Source organism: Mesocricetus auratus, unplaced genomic scaffold (assembly GCF_017639785.1).
Source record: "Mesocricetus auratus isolate SY011 unplaced genomic scaffold, BCM_Maur_2.0 Super-Scaffold_100011, whole genome shotgun sequence".
Lineage (NCBI taxonomy): Eukaryota > Metazoa > Chordata > Mammalia > Rodentia > Cricetidae > Mesocricetus > Mesocricetus auratus.
In genome coordinates, this window is record NW_024429195.1 from 1,557,086 (window position 1) to 1,580,226 (window position 23,141).

The window sequence follows — 23,141 nt, forward strand, 5'->3', positions numbered from 1 at the left end:
AGATAGGCAGGTTCCAGATGTTACCACTTTCCGCGTGGATGTCCACGACGCTTGAAGCAAGGCTGGAGGAGGGCACAGGTGGTCTGTGGCCCTTGTCCTTCAGCCAGTCAGGAAGCATATCAGGCAGGATGCATTCTTCCAGAGGGAGGCACTGCCTCGATGTTGGTCTTCGTCGGCTTTGGCTGGGTGGGCGGTTACCTGCCTGGCTCCCCTTCTTTTCCAGCAGGAGTTCCCATCAGCCAGCTACACTCCATCAGTTTCTGTTACGGACAGGAGCACCACTGTTCTGAGCCGCCACATAATTCTTTGTGGGGAGACATCTGGCCAGAGTCACGGCACCCTGCCGCTGCCACCTGGGGAGAAGATGGAGTCTCTGAACTCCAAGGCTACTAGATAGATACCCTGTGTCGGAAGCAGGTCTGGAGGGCAGGCTCTGACGACGGCCTCAGTGTGGGTGCTGCACCCTAAAACAGTGGAGGCAGGGCGTGGCCGCAATCTCAGCACTCCCCCTGAACCCATCTGATAGTCCCCGCTGTACCAGAACCGTTGAGGCGCCAAGGGAAAGCAATGAGTATGGCCACACATTGAGACCGGGCAGTCTTGATTGTTCTTAGTCCCCGCTGTGAAGCCTATTTCTTTCTTGATCCATTTATCCACAAAGTTATATTTGTTTAGGGACTTGGAGTATCTTCCTGAAGAAGATAAGTGACCCGTAGCAGAGAAGTCACAATTCCCTTACCTTGACTCTAACTTTAAATCCTTATTTGCTTTTCACTCTTAAAAAAAAACGTCAGTTTGTGGTTTCATGTTTTCACTCTGAGGGTTCAGCGCACGCTGGCTTACAGGTCCACACACACAAAATTTGCTTCAGGATTGGGCGGTGGTGGTACACGCCTTTAATCCCAGCACCCGGGAGGCAGAGGCAGGAGGATCTCTGTGAGTTTAAGTCCAGCCTGGTCTATAGAGGGAGTTCCAAGACAGCCAAAGGCTACACAGAAATCCTGTCTCAAAACACCAACACACATACGCACACACACAGACACAAACACAGACAGACAGGCAGGCAGGCAGGCAGACAGACAGATAGATAGATAGACACACACACACACACACCAAACAGAAAGAAAGGAAACTGCTTCAGAATCACATTTGTATTCCAGTGTTCACACACTCAAAATTGGGTCAACTGTAAAGACAACTTCAGGTGTTTTAACTTTTGAAGAAGGTGTTTTTCTTTTTTTTTTCATGTAATAAGTACATAAAACATAATTTTCACCCTACATTTTCTTTTCCTTTCCTTCCTTCTTTTCTTTTCTTTTTTTTTTTTTTTTTTTTTTTTTTTTTGAGACAGGGTCTTTCTACTAGCTTTGGCTATCCTAGAACTCACTATGTAGATCAAGCTGGGCTTGAACTCACAGATCCACCAATCCTTCCCTCCAGAGTACTGATATTAAGGGCACAGGCTATCACATCATGCTTTCACCTTACATTTTCATTCTACATTATGCGTGTTAATTTTCTACATCATTTGGGAGCCTCCCCCCCCCTGTATAAGAGCAACTTGTAATAGCGGTTTCCCCATTCTGTGGTTTCGATCCTATTCTACCAAATCATGACCTTCTACTGTTAGAATATGAGTTGTTTCCAGTTTTCCATCATAATGAATAATACTGAAATGGACATCTTTCATTCTAAAACTCTTTCTGCTTTTGACTTATTCCTTTGCATACAGATTTCTAGGACAGGAGTTCTAGGTCAAAGATTATAAACTTTTTTTTTTTTTTTGAGGCATGGTCTGTGGAAGTTTGAAAGAAAATGGCTCCCAAAAGGAGTGGTGCTATTAGGGGAGATGTGGCCTTGTTGAAGTAGGTGTGGCCTTGTTGAAGTAGGTGTGGCCTTGTTGGAGGAAGTGTGTCACTGCAGGGGTGAGCTTCCAGGTTTATTTTGCCCAAGCTGTATCCAGTGTGGCGCATAGTCTCCTTTTGCCGCCTGTGGATCAAGACATAGAACTCTCAGCTGCCTTTCCAGGACCATGTCCCTGCATGCCATTATGTCCCCCCATGATGATAATGGACTACATCTCTGAAAAGGTAAGCAGCACCAATTAGGGAGTTGCTGTGGTCATGGTGTCTCTTCACAGCAACAGAAACCCTAACTAAGACAGAAGTTGGTACCAGGCACTGGGATATTGTGATAGGTCTGACCACATTCTTGTTCAGAGGAATTTACACTTTGCTCTTTTGACTAACAAAGCAGTACAGTGCTCTAAGCACTGCTTGGTGGGCCACACAGTTGGGCCCCAGCACCCACGGGGCCTCTGTGAGAGGCTTGTCAGCCAATAACCACAGGTGCATCCTGTTTTCTAGTCCTGGCTGACAGCCCCCACCTTGCCCCACTGGCATCAACCTCTAATTGTGAAAACATGGACTGTTACACCTGGGCTCTTTCCACTGCGCTGTGAGTCTGTATATAAGACTGCTCCCTCCTTGCAGTAGACACAGCATGCACACACGCACACACTCTCTTAGCACAAGTGGCTTGTCTTTCATTTAAATCTCCAGGCTTTCGCCCGATACATTAGACATGCTCCCTGTGCCACACCATACTAGTAGGAACACGGAAGACTTGAACTGTGGGGGTCTTGCTCAAGAGATTTCAGAGAAGAATTTTAGTGTGTTGCCTAGAAATCGTTCTTGAAATATTTTGTTGAAGAATGTGGCTACTTTTTGCTGTTGTCCAAAGAGTCAGCCTGAGGCTGGCAGATCTCTGAGTTTGAGGCCTGCCTGGTCTACAGATCCAGTTTCTGGAAAGTCACTCTTAGGTAGTGAAGGTGGAAAACAGAAATCTGGTGACGATTCGATTGAACGAGGGGGAACCACATTCCAGCAACCAACAAGCAGCAGAACTTGGCAGCTTCAGCTACAAGGATCTGGGTTTAGAGTTAAAGATGGAAGAAAGGGGTTATGGAATTTGCCCCCATGGCTAAGGAAATCCACTGAGGCCAGGCATATGTGTCAGGAGGCCTAGAGATGCCATTTCATGAAGCTGTGACGTTGAAGCCTGGATTGCCTTGAGGACTCCAAGATGTTGGAGATGCCAAAGCCATGGGAAACCTGTCAAGGGGAGCTGCTAACATGGAGTGAAACCAGCCCAAGAGAAAGATGTAGGGTGTGGTCAGCAAAGTTGAAAGGAGTTGGAGATCTGAAGAGTGTTCTGACACCTGACACGGAGATACAGAGTTTGGAGTTTGCCTATCTGGTTTTGTTCTTGCTTTGATCCAGTCTTTCCTTACTATGTTTCTTTCCATATCTTTTTAAAATGGTAATGTATATCCTGTGCCATTGTATATTGGAAATATATGACCTGCTTTTTTTTAAATTTTGGTTTTACAGGAGGTTACAGTTAAGAGATTGCATGAATCTTAGAAGAGATTTTGAACTTTAGTCTTTTAAATGCCGCCATGTCCCACCGTGATAATGGGCCTAACCTCTGAAATTGTAAGCCACCCAAATAAATGTCTTCCTCTGTAAGAAAGAGTTGCCATGGTCATGGTGCCTCCTCACAGCAATAGAAACCCTAACAAAGACATGGTCTTACTATGTAATCCAGGCTGGCCTGGAACTCATGGGTCCTCCTGCCTCAACCTCTGATGTGCTGGCATTACAGACATGGGCTACTGCTCCTGGGTAAGCATGTTGAAAGAACTTTTTGTTGTAACGATGGCAGGGGCAACACTAAACAGTTTAGATTGTTGGGGGATTTCACAAAATAGCTATAGATGATGGCATGGAAGGAAGACAGAAATCTTCTTGGAGCACCAAGGCCTTTTCCTGGTCTTTAAAAACATACAAGAAATAACCTGAGTGTCTGGTGCCTACAGAGATCAGGTGGGGGTGTTGGAACTGGAGTTACTACTAGTTGTGAGCTGACATGTGGGTGCTGGGAATTGTCCTCTGAAAAAGCAGTCTTGGCTCTTAGCTGCTGAGCCATCTCGCAAGAGGTTGCTTGACCCCATACTTCTTATAGATCTGCCACAAATGTTTAAAGAGCTTCATACATAGCTTGAGGTTAAGCAGGAAGTTGGGAGAGTATCAGGAAGTGTGAGTGAAAACTGTGAATTTCAAAGGCAAATGGTATCTTAAGCAGTTAATGACCCAGCCTTAGCAGAGTTCTGGTGATTACAGCACTGCAAAGAGACTTAGAAATGTCCATCTATCTAAACACCTTATTTTTTCCTCAATATATGTTTTTATTTAAATTAGGAACATGCATGCTTCACACGTCAGTCCCAGCTCCCTCTCCCATCCCTCCTCCTTTGCCCCTCCACCAGCCCCCCGGCAGCCTCCCACCCAGTCCCCACATCATTCCCCAGGAAGGGTGAGCTCTCCTTGGGGGGGATCTTCAGAGTCTGTCATTTTGTCCAGGGCAGAACCTAGGCCCTTCCCTATGTGTCCAGGCTGAGAGAGCATCCCTTCATGTGGAATGGGTTCCCAAAGTTCATTCGTACACCATGGTAAACACTAATTTACTACCCAAGGCCCCAGAGATTTCTGAGGCCTCCTCACTGACACTACATTCATGGAATCTGGATCAGTCCCCTATTGGCCTCTCAGCCATCAGTCTGGGGTTCAAGAGTTCCCCCTCGTTCAGTCAGCTGTCTTTGTGGGTTTCACCAGCACAGTCTTGACCCCCTTTGCTCATCACTCCTTGATGGGGAAGTACTGTGTATATGTCAATAAATCATTGTTGGCCAATAGGGAAGCAAGATAGGTGGGACTAGGAATCAAGCAGGACTCTGGTGAGGAGAAACACAGGGAGTCATCATGTAGCTGCCATAGGGGTAAGAAGTCCGGACCCTTTTCTCCAGTAAGAGAAATACTTAAATTAACAATTATGGAGTAAATACTTATGTCAGAGCTAGCCAGTAAGAAACAAGCAAGGCCAACAGTTTCATAATTAATATAGCCTCCTGTGTGTTATTTGGGGACTGCAACGTGGCAGAGCCCAGGCAGCTGGCAGGGAAAAATCAAAGCGGCAGGGAAGGAAAAGGCTTCGCTCAACAACTCCTCCATCTCTGTCACTAGGTTCCAGGAGTTCAGTTCATTGTTTAGCTGTGGGTATCTGATTCTGCTTCCATCAGTCACTGGATGAAGGTTCTAGGATGGCATCATATAAGGTAGTCATCAACCTTATCATCAGGGAGGGGCTATTAATGTAGTCTCTCCACTATTGCTTAATTTTCCAGTTGGTGTTATCCTTGTAGATCTCTGGAAAACTCACTAGTGTCAGCTCCCTCCTCAAACCTATAATGACTCAATCTATTATGGTATCTCTCATCGAGCTATTCTCTATTCTTACCTCGACTCAACCTTCCTGCTCCCCCATGCCTTCTTCTCCCCTCCTCTTATCCCCCTCTCATTTTCCTGGTTCCCTCTCCCCTCCCCCGATGTTCCCAATCTGCTCAGGAGATATTGCCTCATTCCACTTCTCTGGAGGTATCATGCATATCTCTTGGGAACCTCCCTGTTTCCCAGACTCACTGGCACTGGGATTGTAGGCTGACACTCCCCTGATCCATGTCTAAAATCCATATATTGAGTGAGTAAAGAATGAGCACATGCCGTGTTTGTCTTTTTGTGACTGGGTTACCTCACTCAGGATGGTTTCTTCTAGTAAACGCCTTATTTTACAATGGAAGAAACCGAGACTCGGCATAGCTAATTATAGTCCCAAACCCAGGTTGCATATGAGAATTACGTATAGAAATTTTGCTTTGTTTGCTTTTGGTGTTGAGACCCGGCTTCATGTAGTCCGGGCTTGCCTCAAACTCCATTACGTAGCCAAGGATGACTTTGGATTCCTGGCCTTTCTGCCACCATCTCCTAAATGCTTATATTACAACTGCACACTACCGCATCCAGCCATTTACAAAGATTTTTAAGAGTCTACACTTGAGGGTTGCACCTTCACATGTGCGGAACTCTGAGGCGTGACCTAGTCTCACTATTACTCGGAAGCCCTCAGGTGCCACTAATATGCATAAGCGCTGGTATAGTAAACCAAGGCTTTAGAGATGTCAATATATGATCAAACCTGTTCGTTACCTGATTTCAAGTTTGTTAATGAGCTCTCCCCTCCCTAGCCCTCACTCACTAGCCACAAGGTCGGCACGAGGGCCGACTATCACGGTATATGTCATGTATCTGTCAAGGTTCCCATCACCACAAGTTTGTCATTTACAAATACGATACCCTGCAGTACGAACCCGAGGTTTCACAGTCATCCGAGGGGAAGAACAAGAGAAGTCTCCAGGGCCATTCTGTGTACTCAGTAGGCACTCAGTAGGTGTTTGATGCTATTTCTGGCAGCAGCATTACCTTGAAGCCTGAGCATTCATCGCACAGCCTAATGTTTAGGCATGAGCGGCATGCATGTTGCTGAGTGGATTGGTTACTTTTCTCTTCGCGAGGACTACTGCATACCCGGTGAGAGAGGAGCGAAGATTTACGAGGCAGGGGCTGCATGGCAGCTGGCGCTCGCCTGGCTGGTGACAGGAGCTTGCTGCATATCTGTCACTTTTCCATGCATCAAGTAGTAGAGATACCCTGGCCTTGGCCCAGGCCCTGTGCCTACGGACCTACATAGCTGTCGAAAAGATTCCAAACCTCCCCACAGTAGCACCCCTAACTGGAGAGCAAGCGTTCAAGCAAATGAACCTTTAGGAACATGTCACATTCAGACTGGAGCGGCGAAACAACTCAGAGTGCATGCTGCATAGATATTAAAACAAAAAGCCTCACAGGCCTCTGTCTCAATTATCCTAAGGACTCATTCGACTTCCACGTTTAGTTCTTCAGCTAAAAAGGAACCCGTTTTTATTCTGATTAAACAACTGTAATTTAACTTCTGCTTTAAAAACAGAGACATTCATGAGGGCATGGTTGTCGGGAAATGGTTTTGGAGCTTTAAATATTCTAGTAAGCACTGGGCGGTGGTGGCGCATGCCTTTAATCTCAGCACTTGGGAGGCAGAGGCAGGCAGATCTCTGTGAGTTCAGAGACCAGCCTGGTGTACAAGAGCTAGCTAGTTTCAGGACTGCCTCCACAGAGAAACCCGGTCTTGAAAAACCAGGACACAAAAACAAAAACAAAGAAAAAGAAAAAGGAAAAAGAAAAAAAGTTATAGTAAACTTAGGAGTGCATCATTTAAAGCTGCTCCTGGCTCTCTTAGGATTCACTATATGGGCTGGCTTCAAACTCACGGAGATCCTCCTGCCTCTTCCTCCTGAGTACTGGGATTAAAGGTATGCTTCACCACACCTAGTTTTCGCCTTTGTTTTTGTTTTTAATTGATTATATAGTAAAGTCTGTTCCAAAATGACCTAGCACTATTTTGTTCTTTGCTGACTTACACTTAAATCTTGTTGGCATTAGATTTTCTGTGTTGTGTGGCAGAAGGGTGAGCACGAGCCAGATTTCACTTCAGGAAGTGTGGGCCCGGATCTGGCTCTGCTGTCCAGTGGGTGTGAATTTTGTCTGGTGGTTTCTTCATAAATATGACATGAGTCCTGAATGGGATGGATCGAAACAAATCTAGAACTGTGATGTTGACCCATGGGTTACTAAGAATTTATTTATAAGAATCTGATATCGGCTCAGCCTTCAGTAGGAAGTCTAGTGGGGGAAACAGAGAGTTCTGGGTATCTGGGAAGTAGCTTGGCGTTTCGCTAGAAGAAATACATCCCACCTTGAGGAATAACGAGGGACCAGTTTCTACCTAAGAGCTGTGATAAGTCCAGCCCGAGTGACTCATGCTTTAAGAAATAAATGGGAACGCTTAAGAGATGACAATCAAGAGAAATGGAAGGGAGTTGGAATTCAATTTCCTGTCCCTTAGTGTTCTATTTCTCTTTAGTCTTGGACACCAAGTCCTGGATAGTTAACAACCTGAAACAAAACTCTTTGAAGCTAGCTAGAGCCAGGCATTTTCCCACCAGCGCCTGTTCCAGCCCTGGAACTGTCTGAGGTCTAAATCTCCAGTTATCCTGCCCACTTTCCAGCAGCCTTTTGCAAGCTCCAGGCTTTCCCTGTACCTCAGACTCTCTGTTCCTCAGACAGTCTGGACGAGGCCCATACTGTGTGAAGGGTTCACAGTAGGTACAGGATACAAATGGTGGTTCAGGAACTGTAGGGGGACAATGTCCCAGTCGAGACATCCAGTAGATAGCCTGGGGGGGGGGGGGCAAATCCTGAGTCATAGGGCCCGGGGTGAGGGGAAGCAGCTGATAATGTTAGTGTGCATTTGGGTCTGACCCCCCCCAAGAACTTCAATTACCCTGTTGTTATGTTCTCTTCCAGCAGTGGGAGAGAAACAGTGGCAAACCATCTCTCTCAACCTCAGATGTCAAAAATAAGTTAAAAAAAAAAAAAGTGAAAACACCGCCTGGATCTCGAAGCTAGAAGAGGAGGTTGGAGAGGCCCCAGTGAAAGAGGCTTAACAAGAACTGCTGCCTGTAAAAGTGTTGATTCGGAAACTCTTGCAGCTCTGGGGATGACTTCCTTAACGACGAAAGGAAAACTGACCAGGGCGTGAGTGTTTCATTTGCTTTTATTTTTTTATTTTTTTATTTTTGTTTTCATATGAATTCAGCAACCCAGCCAAGAGAATGTTTCCTCTAGCCATTCCCTGTGTGTTCTTGGTCACACCATCCATCTCCCGGCTCTCGGTCTCTTCCATCTGTAAGATGAAATGTTGGCCTAGGGAAAAGTCTTTCCTGACTGGGGCATCCTGATTCTGTGCCAGCAATGTTCAGGTTTTCCTAAATTATGCGTTGCTCCACCCAGAGAGAGCTAACTTCGTGCAAGCGATGAGTAAGAGTAACCCACGCTGCTTGACTTTTCTAATGGAGTGGAGCTCAGCACCTTGCTTGCAGCACAGGGCTTTTTGCTAGGATGACGAACAAGCCTCTTCTGCCTGAGGGGAGACAGAGCTATTTTGAGGCAGGGCTGATTAGAGATAAGGTGTTGCTGCTTTTCTTTGCTTGGTCTCTGGCCTTGACTCACCTAAAGCTCTAAGGTTGAAAGTTTAACCCTTGATGAATGGATGTAAGCTAACCTCTCTGCTTGCGTATGAAGATGATAACCAGCACATCACCCCTTTGTGCCCCCAGCTTGGTTTGTGTCAGTTCAGAACCTTTGACCTCCCCTTGCTTTGAGAGCACCTCCGAGGTGCAGTGCATGCTTGTAACTTTTCTCCTTGACAGTTTCATTTCTTTGCTCTTTCCTGTTACCTCAGTCTTCTGGGTTGCATGAACGGGATCAGCTCAGCAGTTTTCTTAAAGAAATCCAGCCACCCGGTTAGGTAGAGGGATGGAAATGTCACAAGAGGCTCGGAAGAGGCAAAGGACCTTTTACCTCTTTGTGCAAAGCCCAGAATATGAATGACAAGAAAAACCACTGTATCTGTACTACTTTGAAAGCCAACAAAATTAAATTCAACCCAGCATTGAAACTCAAGACCTTAGGGGGGGGAAAAAAAAGAAACCAATGGTGGTTGGAAGACACGATGTCGTGAAATACTTCCCAGGTTTATTCCCACTACGTACAGTTTGGTATGCTGTCTTGGCTGATTTGTTTAAGCTTTGGCTTCACACTGATGGAAGCCCCTGCAGCACTGGACAGGACAGGGCTCGGACCATCCATGGCTTAGATAGTGCTAGATTTCATACAGTTTGACAAACACGATGCAGAGGGAACTTTAAAAGATTGACTCAGATTTCAGGGGCACTTCAGAGAGTGCACTCCTTTAAAAAAAAAAAAACAACAACATGAACCTCTACCCTTTCTGGAGAGCACAACCACAGCTCTGTTTGCTTTGGCAAAGGCTTTTCTTTTCTTGTGTTTTTTAGACCATCTTCTTGGGGGACAAAATCCAATGTGTCAAACAGTATTCTTCAGGAGCTATGAAGTCCCTGTGACCCAGATGTTAGAAAAGTTGCATTTACATATTTTAGGCTCTCTTTGTGAAGACAGAATTGCAAGGGGATCATGTGCCAAATTAGCAGTCATAGAGCTAGATGGTGTAACAAGGAAGGTCCAGGCTGGCCTCCAAGAGATTAAATTCTCTTGTTTGGGCTTTGTCTGTACTACCCATGAGCCTTTGAAAGATCGTTTCTTTGGACCATGTTTCCTTCATCTATAACATAAGGAGACTGTATAAAGTGGTCTTTAAGGCCCTCCAAATTCTGATACATTAGGATTTAAGCAATTCCTTGTTTGGGAGCAATTACAAAAAATAAACTCGGTAAGGAGAAGCTGTAAGAATAGCTCAATGGCAGAGTTCTTGTCTAGAATGGGCAAGATCCTGGGTTCAATCCACCATAACCACTCCTCTGACCTCACCCTCCCCCAAAAAAAGACACACACAAAAGAAAGACAAGGCTGGCATTTGATAAACCTTTCTTTTCAGTTTAATTGATTTCAGCTTAAGCCATGACACAATTTAGGGCACCTATGACACCTCAGTACCGTGTTAGGACCTGTAATGGCATAGGATGCAACATTCTAGCATGTATTTTGTTCATGGAACACTTAGGATCACCTACTGTGTGCTGGGCTCTGTGTGGAGCATGAGGGGGTGTGGATAGGTATAAACCCTAGCATCTGCGGGAACTGTCATTGACACAGGATAAGCACAGGAAAAAAATTATATTTTACCTTAAAAAATTTAAATATTATTATCGGTAGGTTGTGACATGTAGTCTTCCCCACCAGCCGCCTGGGCCCTGCTGCAGTTTCAGCCCCCAAATAACACACGAGACACTATATTCATTATGAAGCTGTTGGCTGTTTGCTTGGTTTCTTATTGGCTAGGTCTGACTTGATTATTAACCCACAATTACTTATACATATTTTACAAGAACTTATCTTTGCTAGGACGCACTCCTGCCGCATCTGTTCCTCTGGAGAGTCACATGGCCACCAGCCTCTTCACTACAATTCCCAGAATCCTCCTAGACTCCCAGTCCCACCTATCTTGTTTCCCTATTGGCCAACAGTGCTTTATTCAACAACCAACAAGAGAGACAGATTTACAGAATGACATCTCCCATCATCTCCTCTTTTCTGTCTAAATGAAAAGAAAGGTTTTTAACTTTAACATAGTCAAATTACATATAACAAAACAATTACCAAGCCAGAACTACAGTTACAATATTTGCCCATTAACATTTAGTAAGATTTAAAGAAAGTATCACCTATCCTATCTTTGTGTGTCTAAAGTCTTATATGTAGCTTGTCTTCTATCATAACTAAGGAAAACTATGATTATAACTATCTGTCTTCAACTCCATCAAAGACCACAGAAGGATACTATGTAAACACTAGAATTGTCAGAGACATCTCGCTACCTGGACAGTCACCAGAGTGTCTTAGTTAGGGTTTCTATTGCTAAAGGAAAACATCTAATTGAGGTGGCGGTTTGCAGTTTCAGACGTTTGGTGAGACATGGTGGCACACAGGCAGATGTAGTGCTGGAGAAGTAGTTGCAAGTCCTACACCTTGCAGCAACAGGAATTAGACTGAGACACTGGGAGGCATCTCAAGCATAGGAAACCTCAAAGCCTGCCCCACAGTGACACACTTCCACCGACAAAGCCATATCCATTCCAACAAAACCACACCTCCTAATGGTGCCACCCCTTATGAGATTATGGGGGTCCGATCACATTCCAACTACCACAGTGTGTGCATGGTGCATGTGCCATGGAATGGTGTAGAAGTCTGTTCTCTCCATCTATCTTTTTTTTTTGTTTGTTTGTTTTTTTTTGTTTTTTCGAGACAGGGTTTCTCTGAATTGTTTTGGAGGCTGTCCTGGAACTTGCTCTGTAGACCAGGCTGGCCTTGAACTCACAGAGATCCACCTGCCTCTGCCTCCCGAGTGCTGGGATTAAAGGCGTGTGCCACCAACGCCCTGCTCCATCTATCTTTAGATAGTCTCTGGGAATTGAACCTGGTTTCTCAGGCTTGTCTGATGAACACTTTACCTGCTGAGCTAATTTTTTTTTTTTATCACATCATGCCTTCTGGCTTTGCTCTGCGGTTACATGTTGTTTAGCCCATGGAAACCCACAGGAGTTCAGATAAGGAGCTAGCCAGAGTATGGGCAGCTTAACCAGAGGCTACCTTACATAAGTGACCTTTCCTCTAGATGGCCGTTCCCAAAGCCATGGGCCCCCTGTGAGCCCCTTTTCCTGTCCCTGACTGAATGTTGATAGTTTGGAAGTTTTAAAAGGGGAGTGGTTACATTGGATGCTTGTGTAAAAATTACCCAGCTTAGAATAATGTAATGATTATTACTGTAATGAATTTGTGCACCTACCTTTTTGTTTTTCTGCACCTTCCTCTGTGGTGATTTATTGTTTATGATCTAACAAAGCTTTGCCTGGAGATCAGAATGCAAAGCTAGCCACAGCCATAGAAGGCACACATGTTTAATCCCAGTGCTCAGAGGCAGATGGATCTCTGTGAGTTCAAGGCCACTCTGAGCTACATGAGAGTGAATGAGTCTGAAAGAGAAAAGGAGCTCACACCTTTAATCCCAGAGAGAATATAAGGAGCTCAGTGCAGTCTCAGGCAGCAGACTTAGATTTGGTGAGGAGCAGTGCAGTCTGGAGATGCAATCTGAGGTTTGGTAGATGGCCCCCAAACTTAGTCTGAGTCTTAGGAGAGGTGAGGACTCTCTGATGACTTGGTCACTTTGCTTCTCTGATCTTCAGCTTGAATCCCAGCATCTGTCTCTGGGTTTTTATTACTCATGCTACATTCGCCCAGCCCAACTGCGGGTTATTTTTAACAAACCCCAAATACCATAACATTCAATATATAGATTATTTAATAGTTTGTTAGTAAAAAACAAAGGTTTTTTTTTTTTAAAAGGGTAATACTATATCGTTTGTACTGTTGCGTTTCTTAATCTACACATTGTGGTAAAGATGTATCCCCCTTTTAGTTCTTTAGTGCCGGGGAGATGGCACAGAGGGCAAGAGTGTTTGCTTTACCAGCATGAAGACCTGAGTTCAGATCCTCATCACCCACATAAAAAGCCAGGCACGACCATGGGTGCCTGCAGCCCCAATAATTGTGGGCTGGAGACAGGTGGATCCCCATAGCTTTGTGGCTGGCCAGCCTAAACTGAAAAGTCAAGCTTCCCGTCCATTCTGTGGGAGACTTTGTCTCAGGGCAAAAAGTCAGGAACAAGAAATCTGATGTCCCGCTCCGGCCTTGACACGCGCATGCAAGGGTGCAGGTTCTCTCAAAGGCACGGGCACCCACAAACGTGCGTACACACACACACACACACACACGCACCCACGCACGCACGCGCACTGCATACACGCTGGGAAATGAACCTTAACGATTTAAGTTTCTTACTAGTAACAAACAAGCTTGAGCTGTGTAAATCTGGCAATAATCCTGCAGCGAAGGTGGGCACTGGACATAACGGGAGGAGGGCCATCTAATCCGGCCTACAGTGGAGATGGGGGGACGTAGCTGGATCCTTAGAAAGTGCTCTGGTCTCTTCCTTCGCACAGCTGTCCACAAAGCTTCCCCGAAGCAGCCACAGAGGTACTCGCGGATGCACACGACTGGATCCCAAAAGGACACCCGTGAAAGATGAACCTTCCAAAAGTGCTCAGAGGTGGCAACTGTTGGCTCCCAACACCCTGCTGGCATTTGGAACAGAGGGAAGGTTTCCTCCATTGGCTAGGAGCCCTAGTAACCTCGCAAACAGAAAAAGCTTTCCAGGTCTATTCGCGATGTCTCAGAGGGTTATAGCGATGGCCTCCACGCCTGAAGAGCCGAGTTTGGTCCCCGGAACCCACGTGATGGGATGAAAGAAACAAACCCCACAAGTTGTCCTCCTACCTCCGCGTGGGCGTGGGGGGCACTGGTGCCCTCCCCCACAAAGGGACAAATAAACGTAATGGAAAAAAAATATAGAGAGATGGCTCAAGTGGCCAAGAATCCTGGATGCTCTTCCAGAGAGAGGGTCGGGGTTCAAGTCCCAGCGCCCACATGAGAGCTCACACTGTCTGTAACTAGAGTTACAGGGCTCTCTGATACCCTCACAAGCAGGCACAGACACACAAGCAGTCAAAAACACCAATAAATGTAAAATAAAAATAAAGACCTCCCCCCCCACGTTCCCGTAGAAGAGCCCTCCTGGGGTGCTTGGCATTTCCTGAGCTGTCCCAAGAGCAAGCCACCTCAGAGACAGACCTGCCCTGTGTACACGGTGGTTCCCACAGTAATAAGGGAGGGGAAAGAAAACGACCCTTTGTGTTTCCTGTTTGTTATATCACTTCAGGTGTGCTTGCCTTGCCCATGTTGCCTAGGCTTTTCATCCGGAATCCTCGGAACAGCTCCCGTCTTTATTCCAGCTCTTACAGCTCCACGTACGTTGTTAAACAATCAAGTATTTTGCTTCTCCTCTTCGTTGTTAAAACAATCAAGTATTTTGCTTTTCCTCTGCTACCACCACCAACACAACCACCCCAGCCTTAGAGCTGCCTGCACTGTGCAGACAGCGCCACAAACTCCCTTCTTTCCAGCTCCAGACAATTCTTCACGGCCCAGCCTCTTCCTCGAGACCATTTTGTGGCCCCATCTGCAGATGCCCCGGAATCAGCTCTCTCGGAAAGGCTGACATCTAGACTAGGACGGTCTGGACAGGAGGAGGGAAACAATGTAGGGAATGAACAACACAGCATGGGCAAGCATTTGCCGTTAGTCCTGATGGCTTTATTCTTTAACACATTTCCGGTGGCAGGAAAAGTTGAACATTCATGAAACAGAGGAGTATAAGGACCTTCTTGGCGTTTTTTTTTTTTTTTCACCCAGCTTTGACAATTGCCAACTCATGGCCTGTCTTGTCTGTCTCCTATAGCGTTTACCTCTCCCCTCTTCCTCACACATCTCCTTCGAAGAATAACTTATTTTGAAGCTGCTGTTGGAAATCCATTGTACTTCTTAGAATTTCAGTTGTTATCTAATAACTAATATTGGCATAACTTAATTTATAGAGGTACGGAGAGAAATGTCACCTCTTTTATCCCCACCCTTTTCTTACAAAAAAAAAAACCAGAATATTTTATAATTCCCCTGATTAAGAATCGGAGTCATGTTGGGCAGAGTGCTTCTAATTCCATCACTTGGGAGGCAGAGACAGGCAGATCTCTGAGTTGGAATCCAGCCTGATTCTACAGAGTGAGTTCTAGGACAGCCAGGGCTGTACAGAGAGACATTGTGTTAAAAAAAAAAAAAAAGAAATGGAGTCATTTCTATACCTTAATCTTGGTTCTCCCCTCTCCCTCTCCCTCCCTCACATACACACACACACATACACACACACACACACACACACACACACACACACGAAATTATATATTCAAGTAGTCAGTTTGTGAATTCTTCTAAGCAAGGTTGTACGTAAATACACATTCTTCCCCTTTTTCCACTTCCCCCAAACCTTTTATTAAACAAGCGTTGACACAAAATCCTGAACTTAAGTGCATTTGTTTGAGACAGCAATAGACGGTGGCCATCGCTTCTGAGCGCTATTACACGCAGAGACGGTAAATTATTTAGCCAGTTCTGACCGACAGGCATTTAGACTGTTTCCAGTTTTCTACCACTGCATGCAGCGCTGCAATAAACAGCCCTGTGATCCATTATTCAGCACGCGCCTGTGGATTTCTGAAGGATGACTCCCCAGCTGTGTCTCACAAGGGAGGAGGGCAGCAAGGGCACCGACCTGCAGGGAAAACACTCCGTTGTTAATGAGTGGCCTGCTTCCCTTGGCCACAGCTGTCTGAATACTTCTTCCCACAGAACTCCTACTTGTACCTTTGCCCGACCAGGGTACGGTCATACTTCCTTGTAAAAGCCCTTCTAAGAGTGCCTGTCTTACCCAGGGTGCCTGCCAGCTCTCTGGCTCAGTCTCCAGGGTGTGTGAGCGAGTGTGTGTGTGTGTGTGTGTGTGTGTGTGTGTGTGTGTGTGTGAGCGTGTGTGTGTTGGGGGGAGGGGGCCAAGCCTAACCCCTGCCTCTTCCCTGCTCTCCAATGTGAAAACACCGGCCTTGTGAAGTTGGAGAACCGTGACTCAGGGAGGTAGTTCAAAGGAGTGATGTCCCACTGATGGACCCTAACAAGTCCCATAAAGGCAAGGCTGCTCTTGCCAACCAATACGTTGACCTCAGCAGGACAAAGGGATGGAGTGAGGTCTTCTAACTTAACACTCCGCTCCGCCCACCCCAGGCCATTAACCCTGTAGACAACTCAAGCTGACAGATCTAAACAAATTGGAGCTGCAGAATAAATAAACTGGAGTTATGGATTAAGAGTTGACACGGAGCAGCTGCTACCAGTGCCCAGGTACCCAGGAAAGAGGGCCTTACTGTCTACATCTTGGCTCCCCAATGAGGCCTCTCTCTCTCTTCCTGCTCAGCAGGGTCTCTCAGGAGCACCAGACAGGACGGGATGCAGGACTGCTCCCTTCACTAGTATCCCATGTAGACCTAGGCTGGGGAGAGTTTCTATCCCTACCCCGCCCCCTCCCATTCCACCGTCCAGCAGAGCTTGGCATCTGCTCTGTTCTATGTCAACAGTCATCTGAACCTCACCCTTCCTCTCGTCCCCCTGGGCCTCAGGGCTTGGCTCGTAGAATCCCCGCGGTCATTCCGCATTTGGCAAACGACCACCGTGTTCGGTCCCAGAGGTGCCTGGCCCTCTGCCATCATAGAGGAAGAGGTCTGGGTATGGGTGTGGCGGGGGGGCGGGGATCTGGGCCTGGAGCTCCCAGAATAGGAAAACTGATGGAGCCTAGATTCTTTCCACACCTGATAAGGCTGACGCCAGAGGTGAGGTCAGAGCCCAGCAAGCAGCCTGGCAGGGCCAGGAACAGATAACCTGAGGATGGGCCTGGGTCCTCTGTAGATCTCAGGAAGGAAAACACCTGCACAAACAGAAAAGCGCTCCCTGCGGAAGGGAGAGAAGGAAGTGGGTGTGGGGCGGGCCAATGAGTGGTCACCTGGGCTGGTGCCCTGGCGGCTCAGCCAGGGAATCTCTTCTGCCCACCGGCTGCCGCCCACGCTACACGGCCTTTGTCTCCAGAGTGTCAGACACTGGGGAGGATTTTTATCTCTCGGTGGCTGTATCTCAGATGCCTTGAGTTGCCTCAATGTGTTCCTTGGGGGGGGGGTAGTCTTTATTTACTCTCTGACTGGGTCTCTCTCCCACCCCGCCCCCTCCGCGTCTTAGGAAGGGTTGGCGGTGGGACTCGGGGCTGGAGAATGGAGGCTTTCTTACACAATACTTACTAGTTTGTCCTCCTAGAATAGATTGTTAGGAAATATTATGAATTTAAAAAACAACAACAACACGACTCCATTTTGTGGGTGGAATTTTAGTCTGCACCATAACTGTGCTTGTTATTGATGTTGCTGCTTGCGTGGCAGACACGGCACATGTGGTATCTAATTGGACCTCTCTGCTGGTAGGCAGTGCCTCCATTAAACCTCCCTGCACGGCAGGCTTTGCCTTCATTAAGCAAGGGAAGACGGTGAAGTCTCAGAAAGGCTGAGACTTGTGCTCAAGCTCCTATAGAGGTCAAGCTTGAATTTATGTCTTCATCTTTAAGACTCCAGAACCCAAGACGCTTCCTGCCAGCATCCTGATGCTGCTTCCAGATTAAGAAGGTCAGGAGCCAAACACGACTGAGGGACCAGGACTTACTTTTCCTGCTCAAGTCTGTTGGCCCTGGGCTCCTGTACCAGGTCTTCTCTGGGGGCCCTGGGGAGAAAAAGCAATCCCAGACCACAGTAGATAAGTGGAGGCCCAGGGTAGGTGAATTGCTGGTTTTGCATACACTAGCCTCTCTCTAGAGTTCTCTGTTGGGAAGGCAAGCGACCTCCTACTCCACTAGCAAGTCACATGTGCACACACACACAGACACACACACACACACAAATAACCTTTCCCAGATTACTCTTTTTCACTTTGAAAAGGGATCCTAACTGTAACGTTCAGCAAAGCCCAGTGCCTAGCATACGTGCATTCAACATGTAGAAGGGGCTCAATAAATATCTGATGCTTAAAGCATGAAATATAGTGACTGTTCTAGATATTTTGCATTCCTTGTATATCTATTAGCTTTTTTTGAGTTGGGTGTAATATATGTATATATTTGTATATATTTGTAAATTGTCTTTATAACTGAGAATGTGGGCAGGCCCCATGAAAAACCATTATCTCCCCTTAACCAGGGAGAAACTCCCATTAAGAGAGCCAGTGATTTACTGCACAGACCCACAGGGAAGTGTGGTGCTGGAATTAATAATAAAGATTGTCTAATTTTCTGTCTTTTCCCAGGCTGTTTTCCAAGACATGATGTGGAGCCCTGCTGTTTCTGCATCGGATAAATCAATGATAATCTTTAACTCAGCGAGGGGCGAGTCGCGGGGATGTATTCTCGCATGCATGGTGCTGCTATCGCCAGATTTCCTGGAGCCCGTTCACCAGCTGGGCCTAAAATACTGCCTGCGTGTGGTGACCCTGACCTGGTTGCTTCCATGAATCCTCCTTCCCTAAGTCACAACTGACGTTTCCAAGTCGCACAGGGGGAAAGGGCTCCAGTCTCTCCACATTTCCATTAGTGGTTTTGGCCAGGTCTGGACTGCCGCTGGACTACTCTTTCCTGGCACCAATTCTGCGGTGCTTGGGAGTAGAGAGAACCGAGGAAGAGACGGGGAGGGTGAGTCGCACGTGTCTTCTGCAGTCCCATCCTTATTTTCCCTTTCCAGTTCTTCCTCTGTGGTGACTTTTGGCAAGACAAAATTTTTGGTTGTGAGCCTAGCCTTTGGCGGCGGAAGCCATCTCTCCACCCTAGCAAGACAATATTTTTCTCCAAACGCATTCAGTTGGTCGTTCCTTTCTTTATTCATCTTCTTGCGTAAAGCTACACAAATGAAGCCTTTGTTGTGAGGTGTGTGTGGAGGAGCTGTGAGATTTTTAAACTTGGCGTGCAAAATAATGGGTTTCATTATGACGTCGCCATGCTTGTCTATAATTGGACTTCGCGCCTATTCACCCTGCCATCAACCTCTCTTGTCCAACTCCTTCCTTCCTTCTACTGGTCCCCTTCTTCCCTCCAAGCATTTTCCCCTTCTCCTTTCATATTTTGTATTTATTGGACATGTTTTTTTTGTGGGGGGGGCTGGAGAGATGGCTCAGAGGTTAAGAGCACTGACTGCTCTTCCAGAGATCTTGAGTTCAAGTCCCAGCACCACATGGTGGCTCACAACCATCTATAATGAGATCTCGTGCCCTCTTCTGGTGTGCAGGCAGGAACAATGTACACACAATAAATAAAATTTGAAAAAAAAGACATTTTTAATTTTTTTAGGATCTGGATGTGAGAAGAAAGGAAAAAAAAAACTCACCATGAATTGAAATTCTGCTGACACCTGCAAATGCCAAGTTAATACTCTGGGTACCAGATCCACAGTTGACTTTTCCTTCAACCTGTGCTTGTACGAGACAAGTTATTCAGAAGGCGACTACACGATGAACTGAGCTAATGCACAGCCGTGTACAGGCCACACTCTGGGAGGGCGGGGAGGAGTTTGCGCTTTCTACACCGCCCCCCCTGCGGAGCTGCAAAGACTTTTGGGGGTCATTGCTGAGTCCAGCTGGAAGATGGGGTGTGACCTTGTGATGTGACCTGTGAAATTAACCGCTCAGCGCCCCCTCTCTTCTCTTCTAGAAAACCTGTCTTCCACCATCTGTGGACCAGCGAGGTCTGAGCCCGTGCAGCTTCCCAGGTCTGACGGGACTGGGTGCATTCAGGCTGATACAGCTGAAGACTGTAAGTCATCCACAGCAGCTTCTGTTGGCCTACAAAAGGGTTGCCTGCCGTGGCTTGACTGTCAGATGGCTTCACCTCGTTGTCCAAGGCTAGACCAGTCCTGGACACGCAGGTTCGTATCTAGAACTTCTTTTCCTTTTCTTTCTTCAGATTGGTTGATTTTATGAGTATCTTGCCTGCATGAGGGCACGCGCGCCATCCGCAGGCCTGTGAGGTCAGAAAAGGGTTATTGGATCTCCTACAAAGGGAGTTGCTGGTGTTTGTGAGCTACCATGTGAAGGCTGGGAAGCAAGTGTGGGTTCTCTGCAAGAACAAGTGTTTTAGTCATTCAGTCATCTCTCCAGACCCTGGAATGTTCTTTTTCTTTTAATTTTAAAGTACATATATGCATTTATATATCTGTACACACAAACGCGTGTATGCGTGTATGTATTTTTGATTGGTTAATTTATTTTACATCCTGACTAAAACCTCCCCTCCCTCATCTCCCCCCTCACTCCCTCTCCCCTCCTCCCTCCCCTTTATCAATCCGCATCTCCTCCATAACCACTCAGAAAGGGATAGTCCTCCCCATGGCCTTCAGCAAAGCATGGCCTATCAAGCTGTCATAAAGACCATGAACCTCCTCCTCTTTACTCAGGCTGGGCAAAGGCAACTCAGCATGACAAATAGGTTCCCAAGAGCACCGGGAACAACTTCTGCTCCCATTGCCAGGAGTCCCAAATAGACCAAGCTACACAGCAGTCACATATATGCAGAGGGCCATGCAGGCTCCCTGGTTGTTGGCTCAGACTCTGTGGGTTCCCATAGGCCAGGTTAGTGGTTTTTGTGGGTTTTTCATGCGATGTTCCTGATCCCGTTTCCTACAATCCCTCTTCCCTCTCTTTAGCAGTACCCCCCCCACGCCCCCGTCCCCCAGCACAGCCTAATGTTTGGCCTTGGGTCTCTGAATCTGCCTCTACCAGTCACTGGATGAAGACTCTCCAATGAGTTACCAATCTGATCACAGGGATGGCCAGTTCAGACTACTCATCCACTGCCACCAGGAGTCTTAGCTGGGACCATCCTTGTAGACTCATGGGAGTTTCCCTTGCATCAGAATTTTTACTGGACCACATAAAGCTCCCCTTTCCTGGATTTTCCTTATTTACAGTTGGAAGTGTCTTTGGTGGGAGCTTGAAATTCAAGAGCCATTGCAGACGACAGGGAGGAGTTGGGGGAGCAACTTTCCTGCAACACGGAAGAAATCAGTGGTTTTGTGAGAGAGAATGTGGTGGCCATCCGATGAGAAGGGGAGGAAGGTGAGAGCTGAGAGAATTGTGGTAAGAGTTCAGGGCCCCAACTGGTGTCCTCACTCTCTTTCAACATAGCTCAGCTGGGGTCCTAAACATCAACATACCCCCTGGAGGAGCAGCCACTAAGAAAGAACAAAGGGAGAGGAGCAAATGACAAAGTGCATTTGGCTAGAGGGTTGAGTGATAGACATGTGTTGGGTGTGCTCAGATGGAAGGAAGGCAGAGATCAGGCTTCAAGATCTTGAGTCTCAAGCCTGAAACAATGATTCTTGCTTCTCCTGGATCCTGAGATGCCAAAGCTGTCTGACTAGCACCCACATCTTACCTGATTTCTCCAACTCACATCCCTAAGAAACAAGGAACATGGTAGCGGTAAGATCTTGGGATGGTTAATGTTGCTCAGAATCGCCTAGGAGACAAATAGGGGCCATGTCTGCAAGGGAGTTTCTAGCTTAGGCTAATGGACGAGGTGGCATCATTCCATGGGATGGAGTTAAAAGAAGAAAGCAAGGTGAACGACAACATCCATTGCCCTATACTTCCTGGCTGCTGATGCAATGTGATCTGATGGGAGATGCCATTCTGTAAATCTGTCTCTTATTGGTTGTTGAATAAAGCACTGTTGGCCGATAGGGAAGCAAGATAGGTGGGACTAGGAGTCGAGCAGGACTCTGGTGAGGAGAAACACAGGGAGTCATCATGTAGCTGCTATAGGGGTTAGAAGTCCGGACCCTATTCTCCGGTAAGAGAAATACTTAGATTAACAATTATGGAGTAAATACTTAAGTCAGAGCTAGCCAGTAAGAAAAAAGCAAGGCCAACAGTTTCATAATTAATACAGTGTCTTGTGTGTTATTTGGGGACTACAACATGGCAGAGCCCAGGCGACTGGTGGGGAAAAACCAAAGCGGCTGACAAGGAAAAGGCTTCACTCAATAGTGATCAGTTGCTGCAGCCAAGGGGACGTTACCTCATCCGTGATGGACTATGCCCTCAAACTGTGAGCCAGATGAAGCCTCTTTGTTACCTTTTAACTTTTCCCTTTTATTGAAAATAAGTTCTCTTCTTACATAACACATATCCTAATTACAGTTCTCCTTCCCAGTTCCTCTTTACCCCTCCTCCCATCCAGATCCACTCCCTTTCTTTCTCTCATTAGGAAAAAATAACATGCTTCTGTGGGATAATAATAAAAAATAGCAAAATAAATATATAATAAGATAAAGCAAAAGCTATTACATTAAAGTTGGACAAGACAAGCCAACAAAAGTAAAGGGTCCCAAGAGAAGGCACAGGAATCAGAGACCCACTCATTCACACACTCAGGAACCCCATGAAAACACTAAACTAGAAGCCATGATGTTTACACAGAGGGCGTGGTGCAGACGCCTGCAGGCCCTGGGCATGCTGCTTCAGTCTCTGTGACCTCATACGAGTTTTGCTCATGTTGATTTAGAAAGCTTTGTTTTCTTGGTGTCCTCTATCCCCTCTGGCTCTTACACTTTTTCTGCCATCTCTTCTACAAAGATCCCTGAGCTCTGAAGGGAACGATTCGATGGAGACATCCTATTTAGTATTTAGTCAGCATCTTTAGTCAACATCCTACTTACTGTGAATGGACACCATGGCTACAGAAACTCTTATAAAAGAAAGCATTTCACCGTGGCTGGCTGTTCACAGTTTCAGATGGTTAGCCCATTATCATCACGGCAAGGGACACGGTGCTATGCAGGCAGACATGGTGCTGGAGAAGCAGCCGAGGATTCTTTGTGTGGATCTGCAAGCAGCAGGGAGGGAGAGAGAGAGAGAGAGAGAGAGAGAGAGAGAGAGAGAGAGAGAGAGAGAGAGAGAGAGAGAGACAGACAGACAGACAGAGAGAGACAGACAGAGAGAGAGAGAGAGAGAGAGAGGGTTTGGCCTTGA

General features: G+C 46.6%; 3 long non-coding RNA genes across 3 annotated transcripts; 2 read left to right on the top strand and 1 right to left on the bottom strand.

The window, feature by feature from the left end:
* The first annotated feature begins 1,904 nt into the window (after positions 1-1,904).
* On the top strand, positions 1,905-15,423 carry LOC110342409. Its single transcript, XR_002384471.2, has 3 exons — positions 1,905-2,090; positions 8,358-8,588; positions 13,592-15,423. It is a non-coding gene; the product is annotated as an uncharacterized LOC110342409 (long non-coding RNA).
* On the bottom strand, positions 15,316-16,575 carry LOC121143145. Its single transcript, XR_005880246.1, has 2 exons — positions 16,457-16,575; positions 15,316-15,813 (listed from the first exon to the last, which is right to left on the bottom strand). It is a non-coding gene; the product is annotated as an uncharacterized LOC121143145 (long non-coding RNA).
* Positions 16,576-19,834: 3,259 nt separating this feature from the next.
* Positions 19,835-22,054, top strand: LOC121143356. The gene is made up of 2 exons (XR_005880563.1): positions 19,835-20,035; positions 21,077-22,054. It is a non-coding gene; the product is annotated as an uncharacterized LOC121143356 (long non-coding RNA).
* The last annotated feature ends 1,087 nt before the right edge of the window (positions 22,055-23,141 follow it).